At 37.4% G+C, this 13,749-nt stretch overlaps 1 protein-coding gene across 9 annotated transcripts in view; it reads right to left on the bottom strand.

Moving 5' to 3' along the window:
• Macrod2 (mono-ADP ribosylhydrolase 2) overlaps positions 1 to 13,749 on the bottom strand; it is a 1,982,629-nt gene that overhangs the window by 1,927,711 nt on the left and 41,169 nt on the right. The window lies entirely within an intron of this gene.

Here is a 13,749-nt window from a genome sequence, read left to right as displayed (position 1 = left end):
AAAAAGAGATACATATTATCAGTAATAGTCCCAATTTAATCAACATCTTTTTGTGTATATGCATGTGTGCGCTCATGCTAAGGGGGTGCATTACCGTTCCGTGGTGCAAGTGTGGAGGTCACAGGACCACCTTAAGTGTCTGTTCTCACCTTCACCTTGTTTTGAAACAGGGTCCTACTACCACTGCATGTGCCAAGGTGGCTGGACCTCAACTTCTGGAGATCCTCCTATGGCTGCTCCCATCTTCCCATGGGAGCACTGGGCTCACAGGAACTCAAACACATCCGGCTATTTTATATGGGTTCTGGGGATTCAAACTCAGGGCCTCATGTTTGAATGACATGAGCTTTTACTCACTAAGCCATCTCTCCCAGCACTAACCAACTGCTTTCTAATCAGGACAACTATAAGAGCCAATATGAATCACAGAATTACAAACAAAAAATTTCAAATATGGTTAAGTACCAGGTGTGTGGTTTGTTCTCTATTTATATTCTATTTTCAATATAAATGCACTGGCTAGACCAGTGGTCAGTTGGGATTTTTGAGCAACGATGGGCAATGTCTTTGGTCATAAAAAAAATTAACATTATCAATTTTATTATGATACTATCATTTGAAGATGAAATTGCATTCTATTATATTCATAAGGCAACTACAGAAAGAAAACACTTTTCACAGTGAAGGAGCTCATTGCCACTTTTCCAGTTATTTAAAAGAACCCTTCAAAACATTTATTTAACCATATAGGTTCAACTCTTTGCTATATTTAAAAAGATGTCCCTCACGATAGGGCACCTCAAGGAGAAGATCTGAATTTGTGAAAATGCTCTTTTCTTTCCACATTGTATTTAACCTTTTGCCCTACAAGACAATGTTACTAGGCAAAAGAATAGCTCCATCCAACACACAGAGCCAGCAAGCTGTTCTAAAATCTGACACATTGTTACATACTTATACTTATTTGAATTGCCATTTTAAGACAAAGTAAACCCATTTAACATGAATGTCTTAAAATACATAAAGATTATGCATAAAAGTACTCTTATCATATTCTAAGAAAAACATTCATAAATTTAAACTTAAGTATTTATGAAATATGCACATCCTTTATGAAGAACTATAATGCTGTCCTGTAGAGAGAGGTATTTGCTCCACCCATGACCTTGGGCTATTCAGCCCAAAGGGGGCAGTGCTTCCTGCCATTGTATGTGACCTCTTATAAGGAGTTGGAGAAGGGTCACAAGCCCCTTCTCCCTACTCCTGCCTTTGAGGTGGATTCACTCCTGGTCAGTTCAGAGGACAACTTCAGCTGTCTACTCCCTTTTGTATTCATGAGTGTATTTCCTCAATTTATATCTTAATAAATTCTGTAACCCATTTAATAGACTCACATGGATTGATCACAATACTATCCACTCACTAAAACACTCTCAGATGAGCATGTAATTTTAAAGTAATTGGGAAATAAGAAGTGATAGGTTTTGAAGTACCTAAATTGTCTTTGGGACTGTCCTAGTTTGGTTTCTCTCTTGCTGTGATAAACACCATGACCAAAACCAACCTGGAAGAGGAAAGGTTTTATTTTCTCTTACAGTTACAGGCCACCACCAGGAAAAGTCAGGACAGGAACTCAAAGCAGAAACCTGGGGGGGGGGGGGCAGGAACTGAAGCAGAGACTATGAAGGAACACTGATTAAGGCTTGCTTGCTTTCTCTGAATTGCTCAGCCGCTTTTATTAAACAGCCTGGGGCCCCTGCCCAGGAGTCACACTATTTACAGTGTATTTACAGTGGGCTGGGCCCTCCCACATCAATCAGCAATCAAAAAAAAAAAAAAAAAATACCCCCAAAGACATGCCCATAGGCTACTCTGATGCAGACAATTCAATTGAGATTCCTAATACAGCAAGACCCTGAGTTTCACATCCCATCAGTTACTGCTCTTAGGACTTTTAAATTTAAAAACCCAGCTTTGCTGTTAAAGTTCTCTGGACTACAAAAAAAAATTTTTTGATGATTTCTGCAGACCATCCTAAGTATCAGCATCAGTGAAAATCTATAAATTACAAGACTCCTCACTAAAGCTAAATGTCAGAACTGCAGTGGGTATTAAATTAGCAAGGATTTCACAAAAAAAAAAAAAAAAAAAAAAAAAAAAAAAAAAAAAATTTATTTGTGTTTGGGAGGTGAAAAATAAACTTATAAGCTATTCGCCACTTTTAAGAAATGGGTCTATAAATTAAGCCCCTATTTTTTCACAGAATATTTTGTATGCACCACTACACTTGTAGTGATGCTGTCAAGTTGCTAGATAATGGCAGGATTTGAGGACATTATGGTTGGACACCTCCTTCATAATTAATGGCGTATGAAACCAATGACTGAAAATGCAGGACTCTAAGTACTGGTCAGAGGAATGGAATGGGGCTTGAGTCCTGTCTCTAGCTGTCGGAGGAAACGTGACATTTTGAGGTGCACAGAATGGCATTAATAGCCATTTAAACTTGGTTCCAAGAGCCCCAAACTTTACAAGATCACTGTCTATCAAGAGGTTTTTGTGAAAAACAAACAAACAAACAAAAACCACAAAAAAACAAGGATATATATTGTATCATGTTGTGTCCATTCCTCCCCCCACCCTTATAAGAGACAATCCAAACTGACTTGTCAATCACCTGTACAGGAAAATGCTCCCCCAGGAAAAAGTTGTCAATTTTAGAGATTTTAAAGGCTATATTGAAAAAAAAGTATAAAGTCTGCCTAAAATCAAAAACTGGCACAATTCTCTCATGGACAGAATCATAGCTTCTGCCAATTCTTCTGGATCCTTTGACTTCTTCTCCTATCTGTGTCTATTTTACTTCCTTCTTAGTGTTATAGCTAAGACTGCAAGCACTATATTTAATAGGGATGAGGGGAATGGGCATCTTGTTAATGATGTTAGTGGGACTGTTTGGAGTTTTTCTCCATTTTTGCATGATTGCTATCAGTTTGTCATTTACTAAGTGGAGTTCAAGTCTCTCCATTTCTAGTTTCTCCAGGTCTTTCATTATGAAGGGGTGTTGGAGTCTGTCTTTCTGCATCTACAGAGATGATCATGTGATTTCTTTCCTGAGTTCACTTCTATGAAAATCATATATATTGACTTCCAAAAGTTGTAAATGATTGTATCCAGTATGAAGCCAATTTGATCAATCTGTTTTGATGTGTTATTGCATTCAGTTTGCAAGTATTATATTAAGAAACTTTGCATATATGTTCCAGCCTATAATTTTGTTGTTGTTGTTGTGTCTTTACCTGGTTTTAATATAAGGATAATGACAGTTTCTTAAAAGGTTGGAAATGCTCCTTCAATTCCTATTTCTATGAAATAATTTGTGAAGTATTGCTTTAAAGGCCTGGTAGAATTCTGTGCAAAATACATCTGGCCAGGAACAGTCTTTAGTTGGGAGATTTTTAATTGCTGCATCACCTTCATTGCTTGTTATAGATTTTTTTTTTATTTTTATTTTTTTTTTTTTGGTTTTTCGAGACAGGGTTTCTCTGCGTAGCTTTGCGCCTTTCCTGGAGCTCACTTGGTAGCCCAGGCTGGCCTCGAACTCACAGAGATCCGCCTGGCTCTGCCTCCCGAGTGCTGGGATTAAAGGCGTGCGCCACCACCGCCCGGCTTATAGATTTTTTTTTTACTGCATCTTAATTTAATCTTAGTATGTTATATGAATCTATAAAAAACATTCATTTTAGATTTTCCAATTTAATGGTATAAATTTGAACTCCTGCCTGAATTTCTTGATATCTGTTGTGATAGTACACGTTCTGTTTCTAATATCATTAATTTGTAGCTTCTCTTTTGTCTTTGCATTAATTTTACTAAGTTTTTGTTTTTCCAATGTCTTGAGGCACATCATCAAATTATTTGAGAACTCTTATTTTTTTAAGGATTCATTTTACTAATTCTATTATTTGTATGTATGAGGGGTGCCCACAGAGGTCAGAAGAGGGCACTTGATCTCCTGGAACTAGAGTTGCCGGTGGTTGTAACCTGCTAGAAACCAAAGTCTGGTCCTCTTCAGGAACCGTAAGCACTTGTAACTGTAGAGCCATCTCTCTAGGTACTTGATTGTACTGAAAGCCACAAACTTCCCTCTTAGACTGCCTTCATTGTATCCTACAAGATTTATATACTGCATTTTCATTTTCATTTAATTCTTGGAATTTTTTAATTCCTTATTCCTTCAATGATTCATCCATCATTTATCAAGGTGTCATTTAGTCCCATGAGTCTGTACATTTCTATAGTTCCTCTTACTGTTGATTTCTAGCCTTACTCCACTGTGGTCAGATAAAATAATAGACATTATTCCAATTTTTCTATATTTGTGGATATTTGATTTGTGTCCTAATGTGATATACTCTAGAGAAAGTACTATGGATTTCTAAGAAGAATGTGTATTCTTTAGAGTTTGGGTAGACTTTTCTGTAGATGCCTAATATCATTTGATCCTTGATGTCATTTAATGCTTATTTGTTTGTTGGTTGGTTGGTTGTTGGGGGGAGGGGTCTGGTTGATCTAATTGGTGACAGTAGAGTATTAAGTTACTATACTATATATGAATTAATTCATGTCTTGTTATCTAGTAGAATGTGTTTTATGAAACTGGATGAACCTGTGCTCAGTGTGTTTATGTTTAGAATTATATCCACTTGGCAGATTGTTCCTTGATCAGTATGATGTGACCTTCTTTATCTATGCTGATAAAATCTGGGTTGAATTCAATTTTAAGAGATATCAGGATAGCACTGTTCATGTGCTTTTTGGTCTCATTTCCTTGCAAGACTTGTTTTTGTCCCATCCTTTTACCCTAAGATGCTGTTTTGATGGAAAGAAGTGTATATCTTGGAGACGGTAAAAAGAAAGACTCTGCTTTCTAATACAATCTTCTAGTTTATGTCCTTTGGTAAGTGAACTGCTGCTGTGGGATGTTCTGTATGTTAAATGTGTTGCTCTGATTGGTTAATAAATAAAATACTGATTGGCCGGTAGCCAGGCAGGAAGTATAGGCGGGACAAGGAGAGAGGAGAATTCTGGGAAGTGGAAGGCTGAGACAGAGAGACACTGCCAGCTGCCGCCATGACAAGCAAGATGTTAAGATACCTGGTAAGCCACGAGCCACATGGCAACATATAGATGAATAGAAATGGATTGATTTAAGATAGAAGAACTAGATAATAAGAAGCCTGCCATGGCCATACAGTTTATAAGAAATATAAGTCTCTGTGTGTTTACTTAGTTGGGTCTGAGCTGCTGCAGGACTGGCGGGTAAAAGATATTTGCCCTGACCATGGGCCAGGCAGGACCAGAAAAACTCTAGCTACAAACTGCAATCATTAATATTCAGAGTTACTATGGAATGGTATTAATTCTTGTCATTTTGTTGTGTTTGATGCTTTCATAGTCGTCTTTTAGTTAGCAAATGTGTTAGCCTCATTTATTTTCCCCTCAGTAGCCTCTTGGATATATTTATTTTTCTCCTCAATCTAAAGTATTTACTCCAACATACTTTGGAGGACTTCCTTGGTGATCATAAATTCCTTTGGCCTGATCTTATCATGGAAAGTTTTTCTTTCTGCTTCAATCAAGACATATCAGTGTACTGGGCATATTAAGCTGGGTTGGCAGTTATCACCTTTCAGAAGTCTTTCTAAGTCCTTCTTAGTTTCAAAGTTTTGACTGAAAAATCAGAAGTGATTCTTATTCCTGCCTTATTATGTGCCCGGCCCTTCTCTCTTGCAGCTTTCAGTTCACACTGATCGGTATATTCAATATCTTAACTATGATACAATATAGGGACTTTCTTTCTTTTCTGATCCCATCTATTTGTATGCCTCAATATTTGGATGGAGTTCTCTTTACTTAAATTTTGGACTTATTTTCTATGATTTATTAAAAAGATTTTATGTGCCTTTAGTGTGAAATTCTTATTCTATATGCCCATAATTCATAAATTTTGCTTTTTTATGATGTCCCCAAGTTCTTTAATGTTCCATTCATTTTTTTTATTTATCATTGATCTTGACTGACTGATCCAGTTCTTTTACTTTGTCTTCAAGCTCTGAAATTCTCCATATGATCCTTCTATTGATAAAGCTTTCTGCTGAATTTTTTATTTGACCTACTATGTTTTCTTCTCATTTCTATCACATTTCTATAACCACTTCAGTTGTCAGTTTTTCTTCAGTACTTCTTTTTACACAATCTTATTTTCATATCTTCAATTCACTTTCTCATTTCATTCAGCTGTTTGTGTTCTCTTAGAATTCATTTGTGCTTCCTTTGGGTTGTTGGAACATATTTATAATCATTCTTTTTAATCCTGCATCAGGAATTTCACCTAAGTCATTTTCATCAGGGATTATTATTATGAGATTGATCATTTCCGGAGGAAATGAGTTGTCTTGATTTTTCTTGTTACTTGTCTTTTTCTGCCATCTGGGGTTAGATTGTTGGTTAAGCATTTTATTGTTCTTACTTTACTTAGGGTTGCCCCTCTTATTTCTGTAGAAGTATTTGCAGTGCTCAGAAATTTATCAGAAGAGATTAGGTTATAGTACACCAGTGGTAATGCTTTTATCCAACTGATTGGTGTTCCAAGCATCAAACTATTTTCCTAGTCCACCCCATGGATTGAGTACTATCTGAAGGAAAAACCACTATAAAATGGTTAACTCACTCTGATAACAGGGCAGTAGCTGATACAAAACAAACACTTTTTAAGTACCAATTATTTTACAGATAAAGGAGACCTCAATAGTATAATATACACTAATCTGTTCATTGTTGGGTATGAGTAGAAAGGAAAAGAAAAAAGAAGGAAGCAATCATGGTGAGATTAGTGATTAGTGTTAGATTGCTAGACAGGAAATAGAGGAGGAAGACACAGGAGATACTAGATGGGGTATGGGGGATATGATAGACAATAGACTAAAAAGAGAGGAGTGAAGATATGCACTCAGATATCACAATCCATACCAGCTTCTGGGCTTTAGGCAAAAAAGTAACAGTAAGAAGGGAAAGTATGTATAAAGAAAAGAAAATGAAAGAAGACAGTAAGACAGAGAAACACTAAAACATGTAAATAGTAGGTAACAGTGCTAGCCTGATACACTGACCATGATAAGTATTGTAAGGGTAACAAGAGCAAAGTGGAGCTAAATGATGATTAAATCAATGACCAGTATATTGTTTATTGCATTACAACCGGAGATCTTCTGAACTGTCTTCCTAGACTTGCTCCAATTTCTAGTCTGAGTTTATTTTCACCAGTCCTGTTCTCTTAGGGATTCCGCAGTTCACTTCTGTGTATTTATATGATATCAGGGCTGACCACATGGTACTGGATAACCAACTAGGGGACTTAACCCTGAGAAAGACTATTTTTCCAACTCTCAGCAGTCCTTACTTGTCTGTTGATGCGTTTATCTAATTATTCTTTATCAATAAAAAAATTGGGAGCCAAATATCAGGCAGCAGCAGAGAAGCAACCAATGACCTTCAATTTCTTCCGTTTCTCCATCCAAAAGGCCTGAGAAGCTCTCTAAGACCTACCTTACTACTTCCTGTCTCCTTTCTGTCCTCATTCCCCCAAAACATCCATGGTTAATTTTGGTCAGCCACTGCCTAGCTCAGCTACGGCAAGCTCCACTATCAGAATGTGATCAAAATATCACACAACAGTCTATAGTTCTGGATTTAGGGGTAGGACTCCATGAGATTGTCCCCTCTATGTTAGCATGTCTGTTGGTATTGTACTTGTTTAGGCAGTCATGTTGTTGTGGTATCATGGGTGAAGCTTCTGTCATTTTAGGAGACCCACTCTCACAAAACACATCCTGGTCCTCTCGCTCTTACAGTCTTTCTGGCCCCTCTTCCAGGATGTTCCTTTGGCCTGTGATGTGGGGGATCATGGTGTAGATGTATCCAGTGGGGATAGGTACCCTATGACCAGTTGTTTTCTGCACTTTGACCAATTTGAGTTTTCTGTGGTGGTCTCAGTCTGTTACAAAGAGAAGTTTCTTTGATGAGGGGGTGAGAGCTACACTTGTCAGTAGGTATAAGGATAAATGTTTAGAATGTATTTAGGAATTATGCTGGTTGATTAAAATGACAGTATAAGTTTATCCTCTAAGAACTATGACCTCACTAGTTTTTTTGGTTTGTTTTCTTAATTATTATTTTTATTTTTATTCCCCTTATTAAGTTTGGGCAATTTTATTTTTTAACTTTTTCATTGGTGGAAAATATTCTTTAGTAAATACTTAATTCACGTTTATGTGTATGTGTTTGTGTTCACTGCATGTGTTTGTGAGCACCCTGAAGCCAGAAAAGAGCCTCTGGTCTCCTGGAACTGGAGTTTCAGTTGGTTATAAGCCACCCAAAGTGAGTGCTGAGAACTAGATTCAGGTCCTCTGTGAAAAGCAGCAAGTGTCCTTAATCACTGAGGTCTCTCTAGCTCCAGGAATTCTCTTTTTTCTTTTTTTCCTTTGCCTTTTAAAATTATTTTCATCTTTCTCTTCTCACTTCCCCCAGTAATATTCTTCTATTATTTAATCTTGCTTCTCTATTTCTCCCATTCCCTGCCTCCTTCCTTTATACCATTCAATTAATACCCTAAGTAATTTTTAACTTTGTAGTAGGTTTTCCATTTAATTTTAAGACTATTTCTAAATTTCATTTTGATTGATGTTGTTACTATTACAATAACAGTCTTTCTACTATTGGTAGTACTATAGACAGAACCTCCATGATTAAACTGCTCAATAAGAACATCCCCAATAAAGCCAGAAGAGCTATCAAAATCAATATATGTGCAAATCTCAAAACAGAAACATGAAAAATTTAAGGCAACAAAACTCCTCCAAAATAGCAAAACCCCTTCAAGTACTAACTCCAAAGAGCTGAAAGAGATGAATCACCAGAAGAAGAAATAAAAAATCTTCTGGTAAGAATGATCTATGTCTATTAAGAGAATTAAACAGCAGGTGAATCCAATCCAGGACTCAAAACTAAAAGTCAGAAAAATATAAGAAATACTGGCAAAATGGATAAAGAAATCAGCAATGTGCCGGGCGGTGGTGGTGCACGCCTTTAATCCCAGCACTCGGGAGGCAGAGCCAGGCGGATCTCTGTGAGTTCGAGGCCAGCCTGGGCTACCAAGTGAGTTCCAGGAAAGGCGCAAAGCTACACAGAGAAACCCTGTCTCGAAAAACCAAAAAAAATAAAATAAAATAAAGGGGAGTTAAGACTTAACTAACATCATAGAACATCTGTCCAATGAAATTATGGTGGAAAGTTTCCTAAAGCTAGAGATGTAGACAACCAACCACAACAGACATTTAGAAATAGAATATGAAGTTGACATGACTGGAAAAGAGGCCTTCCATGACACATTAAAGTTAAAAGCTACAAGAACAGCAACAGAGATGGCTCAGTAAGTAAAGCCCTTGACATACAAGCATGATGACCTGAGTTGAGATCCCCAGAGCCCACAAAAAAGCCAGACACAGTAGCATAAACATTCATAATCTCAGAATCCTCTATAGGGGATGGGAGTAAGAGGCAGGAGAATTTCCAGCTAGCCTGTTATACACAGCAGTAAACAAGAGAGACAATGTCTCAAACAAAATAGAAGGTAAGGATCAACACCAAAGGTTGTCTTTTCACATTCACATGTGGGCTATAGCACATGTGCATCTTCATGTGCATACACACACACACACACACACACACACACACACACACACACACACACACATCCTGCTTCTCTACACTTAGTTGTTGTAACTACCCTAAGGTATTTAATGAAATTGAGGTACAGGAAGATTTAAAAACTTACCCTGGTCATGAAACTGACAGAACCAAGAGACATTTGAGTCCAGTAAGTCTGATTCTAGAAGCAATGTGCTTAGTCAATCATGCCTCATGGTCAAGATCAGCCTCATAAGGACATTTTTTTAAGGCACAAATTCTATAAATAAAAACACACTCCAGGGATGAGGAGACGTATTAGTGACTAAAGTGCTTTGTCACATAAGTGTAAGGACCAAATTTCAGATCCCCAGAAACTACAGAATTGCTGAATGTAATTCCAGTCTTTAGAAGACCGAGACAAGAGACTCCAAGCAAGCTGCCTAGCCAAATTGGCTGTATAGGCAAGTTCTAGGTTCAGTTGAAAGACCTTGCCCCAGTTAGTAAGGTAGAGTGATCAAGGGAAAATTCCCAAGGTCAACCATGAGCCAACACACACACACACACACACACACACACATACACACACACACACACACACACACACACACACACACACACACACGAAAAAAGTTTTGTACATGATGCCTTTTTAAACTTAATTTACCATGTGTGAACTTGAGAAGAGAACTTAGGCTTAAAAATGTATATTTTATCATATTACTACTATCTGCTAAAAAAATATTTTTAATTGTGACATGACCACATAGTTTGGCTTTTCTTTTAAAGTTTATATATAATACTGGCAACCAATTCAAGTAATTCTTTTTTTTTTTTTTATTTTTTGGTTTTTCGAGACAGGGTTTTTCTGTGTAGCTTTGCGCCTTTCCTGGAACTCACTTGGTAGCCCAGACTGGCCTCGAACTCACAGAGATCCGCCTGCCTCTGCCTCCCGAGTGCTGGGATTAAAGGCGCGCACCACCACCGCCCAGCTCAAGTAATTCTTTACTTAAAAAACCATTTAAAGTCAAAAGATTATATTCCAAAGGAAAGAAAAATATAATTTTTGCTCTTCTAGTAAAATGTCTAAAAATCCCAACCTACAAAAGCAAGGAAACCAATACTGGCCCTTTTTTAATTATATAAAAGAACTAGAAAAATCAGAAAAGTAACAGGATTTTCCTATTTATCATTTTTTAACTTTAGAAAAATTTTAATCTGCCAGTTAAGATAAAAAAGCAGATAAGCAAGTTATACACAGAACAAACCTCAGTGACAAGGACAGTGGGCATGCTAAAGTGCTGCAGAAAAAGAGAGAGAGATTTATTGTGCTTTTGCCCTTGCTAAAATAGGGATTCCAACCCTAACGTCCACTGGCCTCTGCTGTCTTCTGGGGTGCACCTGACATCTCCTGATTCCTGCACTCCAAGGCAAGAGGAAAGGGTATATGCAAGACAAAGGGGACCTAGAGCTGACCACTTGAGTTCAGTGGCATATAAAACTAACAGAAATTAAGTCATTATCAGAAATACATGTGAGGAGAGATTATTACTAATCTGAAAGCTTGGGCAGAATTCCTTCTCTGTATCATCTATGCTATCCAGTTAATACTTTACATAGCTTTACTTTGCAAAACGCACTATAGTCAAACATCCCTTCTTATTAGGTGTCCCAGAAGAGACACAACCAACAAAATAAAAGTATCCACCTGTGTTCAGAAGACAGATGAGGGGGAGTATGGCGTTAGAAGAACCAAGACCAGCAGAAAGAGAATGAAACAGATGGGTCAGGTACTCATGCAAGGCTAACTGGTCAAAGCAGGATGGTGTCCAAGGCCTTCTGCTATGTGAAACCTCAGCAGGGCCCAAGGAGTCCAATTGTATTAAAGAAGCAGAGGTTGAGCTGACACAACTGTCCAGAGGCTCTGTTCTTACTTTCTTTGTACAGTACTAATATATGCAACAAATACCATAAATTTCTGGACTTAGACTCTGAGTTTTCTGTGTACTAAGTTAAACATTTAAAACACTAAAATTGAATTCTTTTATCTCCAGTACACTGCTCCTACTTATGTGAAAGCAGTACTTAATTTTCTTCCAGATTTCCTTAGATATTACAATGATAATTACTTAAATAGTACAATTACCAATCTTGGTTTCTCTTTATTCGCAAATGCTCATTTATTAGTAGTAGTATAATTTATTAACTGAATTGCACTTGGCACTAGGGTAGATGTTATACAACTTAAAACACACAACCACTGTTCACCAAATACCAACAGAAGTCAGTGGCCTATCTAATTGTTAAATAGGATTGGAAAGGAGCTGGAATAGAAACAGATCCATAAGGAAGTTCTCAAAATAACCTTGGCTGAACTAAGGCTGTGGCAATGGAAACAAGAGAGGAGAATGCCAGGGATAATACTCCAGAGACATATCTACAAAGAATAGGGTCCCATTGGAGGAGGAAAGCTAGAAAATTGATGGCTAGATTTTCTGGCTTCTGTTCTAGGTGGCTATTGAGAAGCAATGTAGGTGGGAGAGGTTGTATGGAAAGGAATATAATTGTGTCAGTCTTGATTATGTTAGCTCCAAGTTTCCTATAGAATGTTCATATATTTGAATTATCTGCTCAAAAAAGAGATTTGGGGCTAGATACTTGGTTTTAGGAAATGGCAGGTGGTAGTGACCCTGGGTGAGACCATTAAGGGTAGAACTGAAAAGAAAATGGACCAAAGCCATAATGCTGGATACCAACCTGTGGTGGTATTATGTTCCCCGAAATATTGTGCACCCTAATAAACCTATCTGGGGTCAGAGACAGAACAGCCACAATATTAAACATAGAGGATAGGCAGTGGTAGCACACGCCTTTAATCCTAGCATTCCCAAGGCAGAAATCCATGTGTTCAAGGATACAACCAAGCATGGTGACTCATGCCTTTAATCCTAGAAAGCAAGCCTTTAATCCCAGGGAGTGATGGTAGAAAGTGGAAAGGTATATAAGGCATGAGGACCAGAAACTAGAAGCATTTGGCTGGTTAAGCTTTCAAGCTTTCAAGCAGCAGTTCAGCTGAGATTCATTCTGGATGAGGACTCAAAAGCATCCAGTCTGAGGAAACGGGATCAGCTGAGGAACTGGCAAGGTGAGGTAGCTGTGGCTTGTTCTGCTTCTCTGATCTTCCAGCATTCACCCCAATACGTGGCTCAGGTTTGATTTTAATAATAAGAACTTTTAAGATTCCTGCTACACCAACCTTTACACATAAGATGAATGGAAAGTACATGAAAAAGACACAATGAACACAGACAAGAAAATGCAACCTATAAAAAAAAAAGTGATCAACAGCCTCACGTTACAGTCAGGAAACAAAAAGGCAGAGAATGTCCTTCTGGGTATAACCATTGTAACATCACCACTAACCATCACAAGAAGGATTTCAATAAAGCCAAATATAGACATGTCTACAGCTGAGCCTACATGTACAACATGACAGAGAAATAAGGTATAAAGAATCTATGTGCTTGATGAATCACATGAAGTGGAACTTCCAATTGACCTCAAATCTTCTTTTATAAAACATGGGATCACTTTATTCTAAGAGCCCAGCCTTACCTACATCCAGCAAATAGATATCTTAATTAGTCAAATAAATTCTTGTTTTGAGATCCATTTAATTATTTCATATTTTATCATAAAATAACATATGAATGACTTCACTTATAAATCCTTGAATTCAACACTTACTATTTCTTCGGTTTCAATTAATGTAGAATTATTAAGTGACAGGCAGCCTACATACATTAGAAGTAATGCAGACTGCAAAACCATATTGTTTTATTTAAATAGGAGTAAAAAGAGAAAATATAGAAACCTGACTTAAGACATTAAGAAGTGAGGAATTGATCATTGACTGAGATGACTATAGAAAAGATAAGGCCTGAAGATGCCATCAGATTAGAAGGTCCTTGTTTATCTGAATATGGTTGCTCTTTAGATTCT

Source organism: Peromyscus maniculatus, chromosome 4 (genome assembly GCF_049852395.1).
Source record: "Peromyscus maniculatus bairdii isolate BWxNUB_F1_BW_parent chromosome 4, HU_Pman_BW_mat_3.1, whole genome shotgun sequence".
NCBI lineage: Eukaryota > Metazoa > Chordata > Mammalia > Rodentia > Cricetidae > Peromyscus > Peromyscus maniculatus.
The sequence above is the reverse complement of the archived record's forward strand: the minus strand, read 5'-3'. Positions and strand labels throughout refer to the sequence as shown.